At 39.1% G+C, this 18,404-nt stretch overlaps 1 protein-coding gene across 1 annotated transcript in view; it reads right to left on the bottom strand.

Moving 5' to 3' along the window:
* Window positions 1-18,092, bottom strand: part of ZNF438 (zinc finger protein 438) — a 181,497-nt gene extending 163,405 nt beyond the window's left edge. Inside the window, exon 1 of the mRNA XM_011977317.1 lies at window positions 18,040-18,092. The gene's annotated coding sequence lies outside the window, so the exon portion shown is untranslated. The remainder of the gene's footprint in view (window positions 1-18,039) is intronic.
* Window positions 18,093-18,404: the final 312 nt, after the last annotated feature.

Genomic DNA, 18,404 nt, shown 5'->3' with positions numbered 1-18,404 from the left:
GAGCTCATCCAGTTCCGAGATTGGAGAGACCAAAGAGGTACAAAAGAATTGAAAGAATTTGCCGGAAAATAATTTGAATCAAAGCATCTAGGCTGGATAAGGAAGGAACTGGTAACAGAAAGGAAGTGATAAGTAGAAATCTGGGAAGGGCGCTGAAGTCATGATGAGTCATAAATACTTTTCCCACATCAATAAATATATTTCCTATATGCTTTTAACTGTTTCATAATAACATAGCCTATTGCTTGATATTATTAAGCAAATGTGATTATTACTTTAATAAGTTACAAGAGATAAGTGTTGGTGATGGTGTGAAAAAGAGAAAACTCATACACTGTTGGTGGGAATGCAGATCAGTGCGGCCATTGAGAAAAACTGTACAGGGGTTCCTAAGGAAATTAAACATACAACTACCATATGACTCAGCAATTCCTCCAGTGGGTAGATATCCAAAGGAAATGAAATCGCCATCTCATAAAGATACCTGCACTCCCATGTTCACTGTAGCGTTAGCCAAGATTTAGAAACAATAGCCAAGATATTGAAACAACCAAAGTATCTGTCAAGAGATGAATGAACTGTGAGGTATGTGTGTGTACATATGTGCATGTGTGTATATATATATGCACATGCACATACATAAATGGAATATTATTCTGCCTTAAAAAGGAGATCCTGCCATTTGCTACCACATGGATGAACATGGAAGACATTATGCAAAGTGAAATAGGCAAGACACAGAAAATGCATGACCTCACTTATATGAGGAATCTTAAAAAAGGAAAAGAAAAAGAAAGTTGAATACTCAGAGAATAAAATGGTGGTAAGCAGGGGCAGGCAGGGGAGAAAATGGGAAGATGTAGCTCAAAGGATACAAAGCTGCAGATACGCAGGATAAAGGGGTCTCCCTGTCTAACATACAACATGAGGACTACAGTTAATACTGTATTGTATTTGAGATTTTTGCTAAAAGAGATTTTAAGTGTTCCTGCCACTAAAAAGGGTAACTATGTGAGATGACTGATGTTAATTTGGTTGACTGTAGTATCCAGTTCACTGTGTGTGTACATCAAAACATCGTATACCTTAAATATATACAATAAAAAGGAGGTATTTACTATTTGAACAATGCTCATCATCCTATTTACTTTTCCAGAGTAGGATCAAATGGCATTTGTGGGAAAGATCATGTTATTGTGAAAGATATGCATATGATAAATAACAGACCTGGGTTAAAATATCAGCTCTTTCATTTACTATGTTGTGACCATGGACAACTTACTTAACCTCTCTGAGCCTAAATCTCTTCAGCTTATTAACAGATGTGGTACACAGAATATTGGCTCCCTCAAAGGGTGTCCATACCTTATTCCCTGGAATCTCTGCCTACCCTATATTACATGGTATGATATTGTGAAATATATATCTGGTCTACATCCTCATTTCCTGGCATACAACTGCTAAAATCCTTAGAATGTCCAAAGTGATGCTTTTTGTATGCTAATGAGTTGACTGATGGTTTGTAGTCTCTAGGTAGCTTCAGGATGGAGGATGGTCACTAGAAAGACCAAAGCACGATTAGAGGGTTGGGACGTTCAGCGACACCCTCCAAGCTCTAGGAAGGGGAAAGGGTCTGAAAGTTAAGTTGATCACCAACAGCCAATAATTCAATCAATCATGCCTACCCAATGAAGCTTAAATAGAAACCCAAAAGGACACAGTGTGGAGAGCTTTCAAATAGCTGAACACATGGAGGTTCGCAAATGGTAGTACACCTGGGGAGGGCAAGGGAGCTCCTTGCCCCTTCCACATGCCTGGCCCTGTGCACCTCTCCATCTGTATCCTTTATAATAAACCAGTAGATGTGTTTGCCTGAGTTCTGTGAGCCCTCTAGTAAATTAAATGAACCCGAAGAGGTGGCTGTGGGAATTCCAATTTATAGCAGGTCGGTCAGAAGCACAGGTAGAGCCTCCTGAGACTTGCTGTGAGACTGAGGCCTAAAGATGGGGGATCTGACACTCTCTACAGGTGATGTCAGCATTGAATTGAAGGTAACCTAGGTGGTGTCTGTTGCAAAATGGCTTGGTGTGGTGGATTCTATTATTTTAAAAGAGTATATTGATAGCAACCTAGATGTGTATAAGAGACAGGGGCAAGACTGTCTTAAAAAAAAAAAAAAAATTTTTTTGAATGTGTTTTTTCCACTCATTTGGTGAGGGGGAATTAAGGTTGCACACAGAATTAAGGCTGGTAATCAGTGGACCTTAAAATAACGAGAGTATCTGCATTATCCAGATGGGCCCAAAGTAATCACAAGGGTTCTTAAAAGGGAAAGCGGGGGCAAAAGAATCAAAACCAGAAAAACAGCACTGTGAGAAAGATTTGCCCAGCCACTGCTGGCTCTGAAGATGGAAGGAGACTAGAAGTGAAGAAATGCAGGCAGCCTCCAAAAGCTGGAAAAGACAAGAAAATTGACTTCCCCTAAGCCTTCAGGAAGAAGGGCAGCCCTGCTAACAGGACGTCAGGTCCATTTTGGGCTTCTGACCTCTAGAACGTAAGATAAGAAATTTGTGCTGTTTTAAGCCACAAAGGTTTTTTTGGTGTTTTTTTGTTTTGTTTTGTTTTGTTTTGTTTTTTTGAGACAGAGTCTCGCACTGTGGCCCAGGCTGGAGGGCATGGAGTGCAGTGGCATGATCTCAGCTCATTGCAACCTCCTTCTCCTGGGTTCAAGCAATTCTCCTGTCTCAGCCTCCTGAGTAGCTGGGATGACAGATGCACGCCACCACGCCCGGCTAATTTTTGTATTTTTAGTAGAGATGGGGTTTCACCATGTTCGTCAGGCTGGTCTCCATCTCCTGACCTCGTGATCCGCCTGCCTTGGCCTCCCAAAGTGCTGGGATTACAGGCGTTAGCCACTGCACCCGGCCAGATTTTTTGTTTTTTTGTTTGTTTCGTTTTGTATTACAGCAACAATACAAAACTAATACACAGGTAAAATGAACTGCCCTCATAAGCTTTGTGTAGCTTAACCAAGATAACGTATATAAAGTACCTAACTGAGTGCCTAGTATATAGGAAGCATTTAAATAGCTATTAAGAGTGTTAGTTCTTTAATAGTAGAACACTCTTAACAGCACTGAAACCAAATAGTCAACAGAAAGAACACTGAGTTCTAGAATTTACTCAAAGCTGCGACATAAGACATCTTGGCCTCTCTATGACAGCTCTCTCACACAGCAAAATGAGAGGGGACTAGATGACTTTTGAAGTTTCTGCCAGCTCTAAAATTTTACGATTCTAAAATCTAATTCCTTAATGATACATTCTACTTAATGCTAATTAACTGATTGAGAAAATCCTATTAAATATAAACAGTAGACCAAGCAGTTTTCATTTTATGTTTCAACATTTTCAATATTTTATATTGCTGAGTTACAGCCTTATAAAGTTGAGTCATGGCATAAAAATCACAGGCCTGCAAGCAAGGAAAAATATCTAAGTCATCCTGCTATTACTTAATGGCCTTACAGTCAAACTGAAATAATAATAATAATATCTTTTCAAATAGCTCAAAGTATATTCCCACATATTACCTCACTTATTCTTTTTTAACAGCTTTATTGAGGTATAATTCACATACCATGCAATTTACCCTTTTGAAATATACAATTCCATGGTTTTAGTGTATTCAGAGTTGTGCCAACATCACCGCTATTTTAGAACATTTTTATCATGCCAAAATGAAACTCCCTATCCATTAGTAGTCCTTCCCCATCTCTCTCCTCTAACCCTCTTAGCTCATGAATCTACTTTCTGTCCCTATGGATTGGCCTACCCTGCACATTTCATATAAATGGAATCATACAACATACAGCCTTTTATGTCTGCTCCTTTCACTTAGCATGTTTTGTTATGTTACAGCATGTGTCAGTACTTTATTCCTTTATGCTTTTAATGCTAAATAATATTCCATTGTATGGATGTACCACATTTTGTTTATACATTCATCAGCTGATAGATATTTAGGTTGTTTCTACTGTTTAGCTATTAGGAATAATGTTACTAGCATTTGTGTATAAGTTTTTGTGTGTACGTATGTTTTCATTTATCTTGCACAGATACCTAGGAGTGAAACTGCTAGGTAACACAGGGTAACTCTATGTTTTAACCTTTTGAAGAACTGTCAAGCTATTTCTAAAGTGGCTGCCCATTTTAAATTCCTGCCAGCAATGTATGGAGCTTCCAATCACTCCACATCCTCACCAACACTTGTTATCTTCTTTGGATTACAGCTAACTAGTGGGCATGAAGTAGCATCTTATGTGGTTTTGATTTGCTTCTCTCTCTGAGTGACAACGTTGAGCATCTTTTCATGTGCTTATCGGTCATTCATAAATCTTCCCTAGAGAAATGTCTATTTAAATCCGTTGCCCATTTTAATGGGGTATTTTTGTCTTTTTAATATTGAGCTGCAAAGGTTCTTTACAAATGTGGATATAAGTCCATTATCAGATATATAATTTGCAGGTATTTTCTCTTACCCTGTATACCTCATCTAATCTTAGTGCAGCTACTTGCACTAGATAGATTGTGTGTTGCTATCCCCATTTTGCAGACAGAATTGGCATATGATTAAACAGACCTGATAACTGGCACTCAAAAGAAAACATATAGCTGTGCCTCTGCTTCTATTATTTTAAAAGAGTATATTGATAGCAACATTGTGACAACACATCCAGCAAGGCTGTCTTGTTCAACTCAATAGATGCAGGGAAGCTATCCTGTATCTATTATACAACCTAACAATATTTTCCACAGTTACACCAAGGATAGTTCATTCCTTCACTCAAAAAATACTGAGTATTACATGTGAGGTGCCACACTACTCCTAGTTCACAAGCATCCATGAACATGATCAAATCCTTGCCCTCATTAGTCTTATAATTTGGCAGTGTCATGCAAAACTCTTAACCTTAAATTCCTTAGTTGCAAACAGTCCTGACAAAGAAATGTTTTATCTTAAAGATCCACTCTCAACTCAGAGGAAGCATTACAGAGCTTAACACAATTAATACTCTTTTTTAAAAAAAATGAAAAGCATCAAACTTACTTTGTGTCCCAGGACAACCTTGTTTTTGAGTATTGCTCCGATATCTAGGCCATCACCTGGTTCTTATCAATTCTTTTTTTTTTTTTGAGATGGAGTTTCACTCTTGTTGCCCAGGCTAGAGTGCAGTGGCTCAATCTAGGCTCACCGCAACCTCCACCTCCTGGGTTCAAGCGATTCTCCTGCCTCAGCCTCCCGGGTAGCAGGGATCACAGGCACATGCCAGGACACTCAGCTGATTTTTGTACTTTTAGTAGAGACAGGGTTTCACCACATTGGCCAGGCTGGTCTCAAACTCCTGACCTCGTGATCCACCTGCCTTGGCCTCCTAAAGTGCTGGCATTACAGAAATGAGCCACTACACCCAGCCTTATCAATCCTTTTTATAATGCAACAATGCTTACTTTAATGACATTTGTTAAAATTAAACATGGCTAAAAGAAGAAAATACTTATGTTTACCTTTAACCAGAAAAACCTGATGATTCAGAGACTAACTCATGGCCAGTTCCTATTCCATCCTGAATAAAAACATTACAATAGCTCCATTAAACAAAACGAAAATATAGAGTTACAAATCTGACAACTTAAACAGGTAGTTCTAACCTTTTCCATCAAAGCAGTCCTAATTCAGAGCTGAGGGATCTAATCAACCCCAGAAGACTAAAGGCATCACCATAAGTGTCCCAGGCAAACTTTAAATGTATATCTTATTTTTTTTCCTTAAAAACTGTACAGAAATATTACATTCTAAACTCTAATACATCTATTTCCTCTTGGCGTAAAACATTGAATATGTTTAATTAGGGTCAACAACAAAGTTGTTGGCTAGACACAATGGCTCATGCCTGTGTTTCTAACACTTTGGGAGACTGAGAAGGGAGGACAGCTTGAGGCCAGGAGTTTTAGATTAGCCTGGGCAACATAGCAAGACCCTGTCTCTAGAAAAAAAAATTAAAAATTAGCCAGAAACAGTAGTGCACATCTGTAGTTCTAGGTACTTACTTGCATGGCTGAGGTAGGAGGATCACTTGTGCCCAGGAGTTCAAGGCTGCAGTGAGCTATTATTGCACCTCTGCACTCCAGCCTGGGTAACGAAATGAGATCAAGACTCCTAAAAAAAAAAAAAAAAAAAAAAAGATTTTGTTGAGAAGGATAGACAGAACTTATGGTGTGTAATTAGAACTATGTTAATTTTTACTATAAAAATGTAGTAGATTAAATAATAGCAAGTGAGGAAAACTAACACTCAGGAAGATGCAGCATGCATGCCTCATGGTTCTGAGTGCCTTCTGCACACCACTTCGTATTGCACGTACCACTGTCAGGCAAGCCAGGTCCCTGAGGATTAAGAAGGCACAGGCTGAGCAGGGAGAGCATGGCCTGGGGTGATCCCAGGGATGAGCTGCTGCAAAAGAGCAACAGTTCAACCTGGGGCTTTCCCACACTGTGAGCTGGCAGGCTAAAGGTTCTCAGAAGGCGTCTCAAAGTTGCTTTGGAGGTCAGAGGACAACAGCAAGTGGGCAGAGCACTGCACTTCTGACCCCCCTTTCACTCAGTTTCCCCTGGCTGACACATGGGGCTTCCATCAAAGTTTTCTGCAGACTGAAGTATGAAGTCAGACTGTGAATAAAAGGTCTGAAAACCTAGATCTAGAGGAAGTCTTGGCCAGGAAGACAACCATGTACATCAGATATGAAAGACAAGGTGAGGACAAAATGGGAGAATGAATAATGGAGCTGGAGAGGAAGAGAGTCAAAAACAGGAAAGGGTGTGGTATAAGCCAAGGGTCAGGGTCAGGCGTTCATCCACAGAAAAGAATGTCTATTGTGGAGTGGGTGTGTCTGCTTAAAGGAATAGCAACAAGATTCTCATCCAGAAGCACTCAACTGCTGAAATCTCAAATTCCCATATGTTACATGTGGACCACCATCTCTTGTCCTTCTACCCCTCTGGATTACTTAATTGCCCACGGCCAATCAACTCTCCAAAAAGCAGTCAGTGTGAGCCTTCAGAAAAGTACTTCTCTGACTCAAACTTTTCAATGGCTTTTCATGACCCTTGAATAGAATCCTAGGTGCTTACAGTGGCCCTAATGTATCATGGCCCTAATTTATTACCACTGTCCTCCTCCTCACTCATGCTCCCCAGTGCCACGGCTGTTCCTCATACAAGCCTCTGTCAGAGCTTTGCACCTATATGTGCTATTTCCTTGTCCTGGAATGCTCTCAGACATCTGCATTGCTGTGTCCCTGATGACATTCATGTCTTTGCTCAGAGGTCACTTCTCAGAGCCTCTTCCCTGATTTCATTTTCTTTTCGACATTATCTTACCATCTGGAATTATACATACAAGTATATATATATGTTTATACACATAATATATGTTAATCATCTACCTCCCCATTGGAATTAAGCTCTACAAGGGCAGATTTTGTTTTGATCACTGTTTTGATCTAGGGGGCCATAGCACCTAGAACAGTGTCTAGAAGATAAATGCTCAATACACATTTATTGAAGGAATGACTGCATACACCAACTCTGTCCTTAAATATGTTACGCTCAGTCTTTCCCCATTTCACTCTCTATCTTTCCTAATCCATTAACCATCCTCCAAGCTTCACTTCTTATCCGTTGTAACCCAGAATCTGATCTCCCAGAAAAAGGGACACTCTTCCCCATAATGCCAGAAAGGAGGTAAGAATGTGTGTGTGGTTACTGGTCAGTGAGGGTGAAGGAAACAGAGGGTGTCTGACCTAATAACCCCTCACTCCCTGGCCTAAATTCTCAACTGTCTTACTGGCTTGTCCTTCCACATACACTCCCTAAACCAATGTAAGCGTCTACTTGTTTAATCCCATACCTGGTCTAGAGAGCACTCTTATAAAAATCCCCAACCACAGAAGCTGGGAATTCCACAAATACACGGCTTCCCACCTCAGCAGAACCTTCTCACTGCTGCCATCAACCCTCTCTTAGGCTCTCTCACATCCCACAGATTCAATCCCAAACGTCCACCACTTTCAAGCTTCCTACTCCCCCTTCACTCAGAAAATGACATCACCTCCACACAAACAAAAGAGGGGTTATTAGGTCAGACTCCCTCAGTTTCCTCCACCCTCACTGACCAACAACCACACTCACATTCTTCCCTCCTTCCTGGCCCTGTGGAGGAAGGTGCCAGGAAGATGTAGGAAAGAAACTTCCTGCTCAAAGCAAATCTGCAACTTCAGGTATCCACCTCCTTAGGGCTCTGATGCCATCATTTATCCACTTCCCCCTCCACATTTTCTCTCTCTCCTTCTCTTCTTTTACCCCGCTGCACATAAATGCTTACATTTCTCCCATCATTTGGTTCATTAAAAAAAATGAACCAAACTAATATACATCCCCAGACTTTATGTCTCTCTTGCCACTTCCTATTTGCCTCTTTTCCTTCACAGCCAAGCCTTGAAAAAAGAGTTTAAACTGTTTTTACTGTCTCCTCTACCCCACATCATTTCCTACTTAACCCTCTGCAATCTGGACTGCAAACACAAAACTGCTCTTCCCAAAGCACAGATGACTTCTTAAATGAAAATTCACTCAAAGTGTATCAATTTAATAATGATATCCTTGATCTTAAAATGCCCGTCTCTTGGCTTCAGCAACATTATTCTTTCTTAGTGTCCTTTCCACTTTTTTGGCCCCTTCTTTGCAGTCCAGTTTGCTATACTGACTGTGTGATCTGGGGAAAAAACCAAAAAACAAAAAACCTCTAATCATGTCATGTCACAGTTAGGAACATGGGCTTTGTCTCTGTCTGAGCTACCACAACAACAGAAATTTAACTGGGTGGCTTAAACAACAGAAATGTATTCTCTCACAGCTCTGTAGGCTGAGAAGTCCAAGATCAGGGTGCCAGCATGGTCACTTTCTGATAAGGGCCACTTTGGGCTGGCAGACAGCCACCTTACACTGTGTCCTCATATGGCAGCAGAAGAGCAAGAGTAAGCTCTCCGGTGTCCCTTCTTTTAAGGGCACTATTCCCATCATGAGGGCCCCACCCTCAGGCCCTCATCTAAACCTAATTATCTACCAAAGGCCCCATCTCTAATTACTATCAACACTGAGGATTAGGGCTTCCACGAGTTTGGTGGCGATACAATTCAGTCCATAGCATGCTCTGTGGCAAATAAAGCCTAGCAAGAATCTACACTTTACCATTAATCAGCTGCGTGACGACGGCGAAGGTACCCAACCTCCCAGTGGCTCACTTGCCTTATCTACAAAACATGAGCAACAGTATTTACCTCATAAATCTGTTGTAAGGATCAAATAAGATAAACCCTTAAAACAGTGCCTGCATGCAGTAAACATGCAATAAATATTAGTCATTGTTCTTACTGTTATAATTATATATAAATATGTGTGTGTGTGTGTGTGTGTCTGTGTATATATATATATATATTTTTTTTTTAGGGACAGAGTCTGACTCTGTCACCCAGGCTAGGGTACAGTGGTATGATCATAACTCCAACTCCTGAGCTGAAGCCATCCCCCCACTTCAGCCTCCTGAGTAGCAGAGACCACAGGCATATGCCACCATGCTCAGTTAATTAAAAGAAAAATTTTTTTGTAGATACAAAGTCTTGCTATGTTACCCAGATTAGTCTTGAACACCTGGGTTCAAGCAATCCTCCCACCTCAGCTTTCCAAAGTGCTAAGATCACAGGCGTGAGCTACCATACCCAGTCTGTTACTGTTATTGATCTTGTCATTCTCATAGCTGTCTTTATTAAAATCATCATTGCTGATTGCCATTGTTATTACTATCAATATTGTTTCTGTCATTATTACCAGTGATAAAATAAAATTATTCCAGCTCGAGTCCTATGTAAGATAATTTAACAAATAAATAATTTTTACAAGAATACAGCATTATGGCCGGACGTGGTGGCTCACGCCTGTCATTCCAGCACTTTGGGAGGCTGAGGCAGGCGGATCACCTGAGGTCAGGAGTTCAAGATCAGCCTGGCCAACATGGTGAAACCCCATCTCTACTAAAAATACAAAAATCAGCCAGGTGTAGTGGTGTGTGCCTGTAATCCCAGCTACTCGGGAGTCTTAGACAGGAGGATAGCTTGAACCTGGGAGGCTGAGGTTGCAGTGTGCTGAGATCATGCCACTGCACTCCAGCCTGGGCAGCAGAGTGAGACTGTCTCCAAAAAAAAAAAAAAAACAAAAAAAAACAGCATTATTTATAGAAGGAAAACCTGAAAGCAATCTAAATGCCAATATACTACCAACTTCGGCTGCAATAATGACATACCATGACTGGGACTTCCTCACAGTTCTGGAGGCTGCAGTCTAAGATCATGGCACTGGCACTGTCAGATTCTGATGAGAGCCCTCTTCCTTGCTAGCAGATGGCCATACTCTTACCGTGTCTTCACATAAGTGAAAAGAGAGCTCTGGTATCTCTTCCTCTCCTTATAGGGGCACCAGTTCTATCTCATCAGGGCTCCATTCTTACTACCTTACTTAACCTTAATCACCTCCTTAAAGGCCACTTCTCCAATACTGTCATGTGGAAGGTTAGGGCCTCAACATATGAATTTTGAGGGGACATAACTAGTCCACAGTGACCAATAATAACAAAATTTTAAGTACAGTAAAACTGAGTGTTATACAATAATAACCAGGCAATATAAGAACTCTAAAGCAAGAAAGAAAATAGATATCACATGAAAATATCAGGATATAAAATTTTAATATAAATATGTAAAGCATATACTTATGAAAATAAAAAGAAATATAGCATAATTATAACAGGGGTGATGTTAAAGTAAGAGCTTTCTTTCTAAACTGTTGGTATAATTAGACAATCTGAAAAATAAATTTTCATAGAAAGAATACATAAATGAAAAGCTTCAACTGAAAAAAATCAAGAATAATTTCCAATCTAACATTCTATATTTGTTTCCTGCTTACATCATTGCCATCTGTATTAACTAGGATAAAAGCTAAACTCCTGTAATAAGACCAATATAGTGGCTCAGATAAAAAAAGAATTTATTTCTCTCTCATGTTACAGTCAAGAGGCAGACAAGTGGTCAAGGGAAGGTAAGTAGCTTTGCTCCATAACGTCATCCAGAGACTAAGATTCCTCCTGTCTTCTCTTACCACTCCTTGGGGCACTGCCCTCAGATGCATGATTGAAGCTAACTCACCAATGCTTCATTTATGGGGATGGGAGGGAAAAGAATATGACTAACAAGCTGCTTTTTTAATACAAATATGCTTTTAAAAGTAGCATATGTCACTTCCACTCTCATCCCTCTGGTCAAAACTTAGAAATGTGGCTTCATCTGGCTACAAGGAGTGTAAGAAATACAATTTCTATGTAGAGGTTATGTGCCTAGCTAAACACGTATCAAAGGTAGGAGAGCATCCTTCTTCCCACTCTGGAATAGTCATTTCCTTTCTAAAGGGATAACTTGAAGTCTCATCCAGTTATTGGATTTAGCTTAAAGTTTAGGTCTCTGGGCAATACACAGCCCTCTTCAACCCATGCACATCCATGTAGCTCCTTCCTAGTGCACTGGCCCACAAACTAACAAAAGAGTATGACCTCTGCTCTCCACCACCACCATTACACCCAAAATACAACTGTGGAATACAAATGAGATTAATGCAATTAAGTCTCCCATTCTGAAAATAAAAGAATAGCAAACACCTATTTTTATCAAAGATGAAATACTTCTAGAAAGGAATTGCAAAGTATCTCTGCTCTAGCAAGAAGGCAAGTCCCTTGGTTCATTTCAGATTCTATTCTCTGAGGGGAAGACCCTTGTCCAGGTGTCTTGGCAGTCTTAGCTTTGCCTTTGGAAGATTTTTTCCTTTCCATTATCACTTCTGGTCATACATGAAGCAGACTTGGAAGAGTACATGCTCCAAGAGGACAGCAAAGATCTAATAGCCTAGTTACTGCTGGTGCAAATTTGGGACCAAGGGTTGCTTTAGGTGACAAACAATATCAAACCATCAGAGGCTTTTGCAAGCCAAACTTATGGGATCTTTGGCAACATAATCTCCTAAAAATTTCAAAAGGTCTGTTTGCCTCAGTCAGTTCCACAAGAAAGTAGTAACCACAACTAAGGATTTAATCTGGTCATAGATATTAAGCTTGTCAACTCGCTTGTTTTGTGACACAGCCATTCCTCCCTCTCTTCAATCCTCTCTTGATTGAAGGTTAGCTACCTTGAGATTATCTGATTCACATCAGGAGGCTTATACTACTCCAACCCACTGACATCAGGACAGGCCATGTGACTTGAGATATCCCTTCTGACCTGACTGATTTCAGGCTTAGCCATTTGACTTGCTTTGGCCGATAAAATATGAACAAAAGTAACACGTGCCACTTCTAAGACACTGGTTCTGCCATATCTCTTTTGCCTGTCACAAGAAAGGCAATGTCCCAAACAGGCTTATTCCTTTGGCTTAAACACTGGAGTAACAAAGTATGTGGAACACAGCCACAACTAACATGTCATGAGTAAGAAATAAACCTTTGTTGTTGTAGGGAACTGAGATTTTGTATTTATAACTGAAGCTTTTACATAGTTGAAATGACTGGTTGAGGTGGAAAAGCAAATCCTTAATTTGAACCTTGCCTGGACTGTCTGCCACTGTCAGGCCAAGAAAATCTAACAGGAGATTCCTGAGAATGACTATCTTACCTCTTGCTGTTTGGCATAGAGAAGCAATTTTTTCCAACACTGCAGTGCCCCATATTACTGGCCTCTCAGTCAATTCAGACCACAGGCCATTGGCAGAGAGAACCTTCTTTAGCTATATAACTAAAAACTATATACTCCCTTTCAACTCTAATTGCAAACTGGCTAATTGTTCTCTCATTTGACGCCCTCTTGTAGTTACTGGCAAGGACTAATCAACTCATATTAGCAGTCTGATTCTTTCTAACTACCTCCCTGGAGGTACAAACTGGGTAGACAAATTGACTCTCCTCCAAGTTATTAGAGATGACAGTCTCACTGAACATTTTGCCACCACGTAATAAGGGTCACCAGTTTTCTAGCCTATAACACGTTTTCTACTGTCTGTCGACCAACCACTTAACCAGTGCTATACATTTTAGCTTTTTAATTCTGGAACACCATTTCAGGTGCCAATTTTTGTACTATACAGGCTATGGGCTAAGCTGCTGTAATAAAGTGATGCCAAAAACCAGTGGCTAAAACAAGAAAGAAGTTTATTCTCTTCCTTGAAACAAGAGACAGATAGGCAGATGGTCAGGGAGAAGATGGAGAGTAGTCATTGGTTCTGCTCTCCAAGGTCATTCACGACCCAGGCAGAGGGATCTTTAGGTTCAAGGTAACTGTTGTCATTCTAGCTGCTGCAGCTTTCAGTTAGGGGGAAAGAGAGTGAGGTGGGCAGACGAAGTTCAGGACAAGCACCTTATATTTACAAAGATAACTCAGAATTTTCACATATCACTTGTGTTCTTATCTAACTGGCCCAAACCTAATCACAAAGCCATACTTATTGGCAGGAGGAGTTTAAAAACAGTCTCTATGTGCATAGCCATGTATCTGGCTAAACCAACAGGGTTCTGGTAGTAAAAGAAAGGAGGAATTAGATATTGGAGCAGAATTAGCAGTCTTTGCCACACTCTCATACAATCTATTCTCCATAGTCATCAGTTTCTTTAAAGGCATGGTTCAGACAATGGCACCCTCTGTTCCAAACGCTCCAGGGGCTTCCTATTTCACTTAGCATAAAAACCAAAGTCCTCACAATGACCAACAAGTCTTCACACAATGTGCCCCTTCATTGCCTCTCTAACCTCATGTCCTAATATTCTTCCCATAAAATAAATACCAAATGTATTAAAAACCAATGTATAAAACTGTAATGCTAATGAAAGAAAAAGTTAAATAACATATTTGCAACCTTGGGATGATGAAAGATTTATTCAAGATCTCAAAAGCATAAACACAGACAAATTTTGATGGCATCAACTTTGATGAATTGGACACCACAGACAAAATTAGAAGATAGGCAAAAGACTGGAAGAATATGTTTGCAACATCTAACAAAGGCAAGGGATTAAAATCCAGTGTATGCCAAGAACTGTTGCAAAAACAACAACCAAAAGATAGAAAGTGCAAATGAAAATTTGACAAAAAGGCAGAGGCAGACAATTCACAGAAACTGAATTTAAGTTTGCCAGATAATATACAGGATGTCCCACTGAATCTGAATTTCAGATAAATAATTATTGTTTTTTGTAGAAGTATGTCCTGCATATCGCATGGCCCACACTTACACTAAAAAATTATTTGTTGCTTACCTGAAATTCAAACTTAACAAGGTATCTGTATTTTTATTTGCTAAATTTGGAACTGTAAGTGAAATCCATACAAGTGAATGAAGAGAATCTTACTCTCACTCATTAGTAATTAAAAAAATGCAAATTAAAATTTGAGCTACCATTTTACCCATTATACTAGCAAAAACTAGAAAATAAGTCTTTTATTGAAGAACATGTAACTCTTTTTTTTCATTTTACTACAAAAGATAACCAAACCTAGGATTCTTTATCATATCACTAGGCAAATAAGAGCCCAACTCTTCACTGCATGTACACAGAGAAAAACACATTTCAAATCCATTTACTTCATACTGCAGATAACAAGAATAATCCCAGTAACCATATTCAGGAATCAGTTTTTTCCTAAGAATTTTAAGTACATATTTAGTGTGAACCTAAAATAATCAAAAGGGTCAGACTGTAGTTTAGAGTTTATTCAAGCACAAAGGTTGAGGACTGCAGCCAGGGACGAAACTTCCAAGTTGCCTAGCTGAGTGCTCCAGAAAACAAAAGAGAGTCTCAAGTTTTTAAAGAAACAAAGGACGAATCAGGAGAGGGGGCAATTACAAAAGCTGTTCATCAGAAATTCTCATTGGTTTACAAAAATAACATTGCTTGGTGATTGGGTATATGTTGTTGAACTACAGCATACATGGCATTTTATGGGTACTTGGCGTCAGTTAGTCTGGAGCCCCAATAGCAAGCAGCTTGAAGGGGTCATTATTTAGCTCTATGGGGAATGAGATGTACTGCTGTTACATTTTAAATGCCTTTCTGGGCCTGAAAATTTAAAGGAGCTTGCATTCCCAGATAAAAAGGTTTTTCTTATTTCTCCTTAGTATAAATTTGTAAAGTTTTTAACTGTTAAAGACAACAATATTTCAATATCTTTTAGTAGTTAAACAACAGCTCTGTCAAAAACAATATTACTTATTGTTCATAATGTCAATGTCATAATATATAAGTAATTTTATAATATATTAGCTATAGTATTAATTTTCACACTAGGCTAAGATTAACCTCTTAAGGTTGACTATCATACAGTTCAGAAATTTGGTCTGTCAACAGAGACAAGAATCAGACTTTACATTTTTAAAGAGTTGTCCCATAAAAATATCTAAATCACAAACATAGTTTTAACAGTGGATTATTCCTACCTGGAAGGCAGGAATGAAGGTATGACACAAAACCTGTAGATTAAGGAAGGAAATAGAGGCTGCATATAAAAACAACAGCAACAATTTTTTTTTTTTTTTTTGAGACAGGGTCTCAGTCTGTCACCCAGGCTGGAGTGTAGTGGCGTGATCTCAGCTTACAACAGCACCCATTTTTTAACATGTTATGAGCTTATTACATATGTAAATACAGACAGCACTTAGGGCATTTAAAAACAAAACTTCAATACAAAAAAGAAATTACACCAAAAACTCATTCTGACTTCTATAACTTCTAAGATAATGAATGCCCTAAATTTATTTTAACATCTCCATAGGAAAATAATAATTTAAAATATTACTGTGAAAGATCAATTTAGAAAAAGTTTTGTCACAGAGTAAATAGTTATAGATAGTACAGCAGTTCTTTATTTCATTCTGAAAAAGAAAAATATTCTAAATAAATGTTAAACAACTGAAATATTGGGTTGGTGCAAACATTAATTGCAGGTTTTGCATTGCTGGAATTTGCCATTTGATATTGGAATACATTTTTGAAATAAATGTGGCTATGTTACATATCATTTTAATGGACATTTCTCACTTTATGTTTTTGCTCCTAATGATTTATTACTTGCTGTTTATGTTTATTTTAGACTATGGAAATGATGTTAGACAAATAGCGAATTCCAGTGATTTTCTTATTCGGGATCAAAATGGTTCATAAAGCAGCAGAGACAACTTACAACAACAACGCATTTGGCCCAGGAACTACTAACAAAAGTACAATGCAGTGGTGGTTCAAGAAGTTTTGCAAAGGAGACTGAAAATGAGGAACATCATTGCCGGCCATCAGAAGTTGACAACGACCAATTGAGAGCAATCATTGAAGTTGATCGTCTTACAGCTACGTGAAAAGTTGCCGAAGAACTCAATGTTGACTATTCTATGGTCGTTTGGCATTTGGAGCAAATTGGAAAGTTGAAAAAGCTGGATAAGTGGGTGTCTCAGGACCTGAGGGAAAATGTTTTTAAATCGTCATTTTGAAGTGCCATCTCATCTTATACTACACAACAATAACGAACCATTTCTCAATCGGATTGTGACGTGTGACAAAAAGTGGATTTTATACAACTGGTGACGACCAGCTCAGTGCCTGGACCTAGAAGAAGCTCCAAATCACTTCCCAAAACCAAACTTGCACCAAAAAAAGGTCAGAGTCACTGTTTGGTGGTCTGCTGCCAGCCTGATCCACTACAGCTTTCTTCTTTTTTTTTGAGACGGAGTCTCACTCTGTCACCCAGACTAGAGTGCAGCGGTGCGATCTCAACTCACTGCAACCTCTACCTCCCAGGTTCAAGCGATTCTCCTGCCTCAGTTCTCAATTAGCTGGAACTATGGGTGTATGCCACCATGCCTGGCTAATTTTGTATTTTTAGTAGAGATGGGGTTTCGCAATGTTGGCCAGGCTGGTCTCAAACTCCTGAACTCAGGTGAGCCACCCACCTCGGCCTCCCAAAGTGCTGGGGTTACAGATGTGGGCCATCACACCCGGCCCACTACAGCTTTCGGAATCCTGGTGAAACCATTACATCTGAGAAGTACACTCAGCAAATCAATGAGATGCACTGAAAAGTGCAACACCTGCAGCCAGCGTTGGTCAACAGAAAGGGCCCAATTCTTCTTCATGACAATGCGCAATCGCACGACACACAACTAACGCTTCGAAAGCTGAATGAATTGAGCTATGAAGTTTGCCTCATCTGCCATATTCACCTGACCTCTTGTCAACTACCACTTCTTCAAGCATCTCGACAACTATTTGAAAGGAAAATGCTTCCAAAACCAGCAGGTTTTTGGAATGCAGAAAACGCTTTCCAAATCCCAAAGCATGAATTTTTAAGCTATGGGAATGAACAAACTTATTTCTCATTGGCAAAAATACGTTGATTATAATGCTTCCTATTCTGATTAATAAAGATGTGTCTGAGCCTACTTATGATTTAAAATTCATGGTCCTAAACCGCAATTACTTTTGCACCAACCTAATACTTTATATAAATGGTACTATGATATAATAATTATAGTGACATGATTTGCAAATACTAAAATATTTTGCTTGCCTTGTTCTGTAAAATATATGCAATATAATCATTAATCCTTCATAATGTTGATAAGAATAATTTCCAAATAACTTTCAAAAAGTAATCACTTCTAAATGTATCTCTAATAACAGCAAAAACACACTTCTAGATCTATAATTGGCATCTATCAAGACTAATTTTGGCAGGCACATAATACAACACACTCCCACAAGAGAAAAAAAAATAGACATAAAAGCAACACAGCTTTCACCATAATTTTTAAAGCATTAATATATTTCCACAAATAATATATTACCTTTTGAACTATATATAAAAATAATCCTTGAGGCAGCCTGGGTTCCAAATATACTATCCTGAAATTGATAGAAAACAAGTGATAGTTGTACATCCAATTTTCTTTTAAGTTTCAGAAGAAAAGGAAAATCAAAAGTATATTATATTAGCGCCATGGCTAACATTAACATGTTTGACATAAAAAGTACGTATTCTTCAACTTCAAGAAAGGAAAAGACTGTTCTTTGGCTCTAGTCGTGAGCTGGAAACAAGTAACCACAAAACCAGTTTTAACTCTACCCCAATCAATCCTTAAAGTCTACTCAACATTTCCACGTAAGTACTTTGTCAACAAAGTAAGCCAATCAGCAACTGCCCGCTTCAGTA

This window comes from Mandrillus leucophaeus, unplaced genomic scaffold (genome assembly GCF_000951045.1).
Source record: "Mandrillus leucophaeus isolate KB7577 unplaced genomic scaffold, Mleu.le_1.0 Scaffold178, whole genome shotgun sequence".
NCBI classification, from domain to species: Eukaryota; Metazoa; Chordata; class Mammalia; order Primates; family Cercopithecidae; genus Mandrillus; species Mandrillus leucophaeus.
Note: the sequence above shows the minus strand (reverse complement) of the source record. Positions and strands in the feature narration are given on the sequence as shown.